The sequence below is a fragment of the Acyrthosiphon pisum genome, chromosome A1 (genome assembly GCF_005508785.2).
Source record: "Acyrthosiphon pisum isolate AL4f chromosome A1, pea_aphid_22Mar2018_4r6ur, whole genome shotgun sequence".
Lineage (NCBI taxonomy): Eukaryota > Metazoa > Arthropoda > Insecta > Hemiptera > Aphididae > Acyrthosiphon > Acyrthosiphon pisum.
The window spans coordinates 80,407,888-80,408,202 of record NC_042494.1 but is presented as its reverse complement, the minus strand read 5'-3'; positions in this window follow the sequence as shown (position 1 = coordinate 80,408,202).

The window sequence follows — 315 nt, the reverse complement described above, 5'->3', positions numbered from 1 at the left end:
AAAAAATAAAAAAAAAATAAAAAAAATAAAAAAAAAAAACACACATCATTGTAAAATTAATACATTCATCGTTCCACTCAGAATCTAAAATTGAAGGTGGGTAATGGCGCCCTCAGGGAATTGCATTTTATAAATAAAAAAAAAAAATTAGAAAAAATTATACAGTATACAAACAGTATAGGATTTCATATTTTAACAAGCAAACTACAACCTCCAGATTCTTAAGCCGATAAAACTATTCCTAGTAATTAGCTCATTAAATAAGGATTATTTATAGGGAACACTGTAATCAATGATTAAAAAATTCAGCTAGAC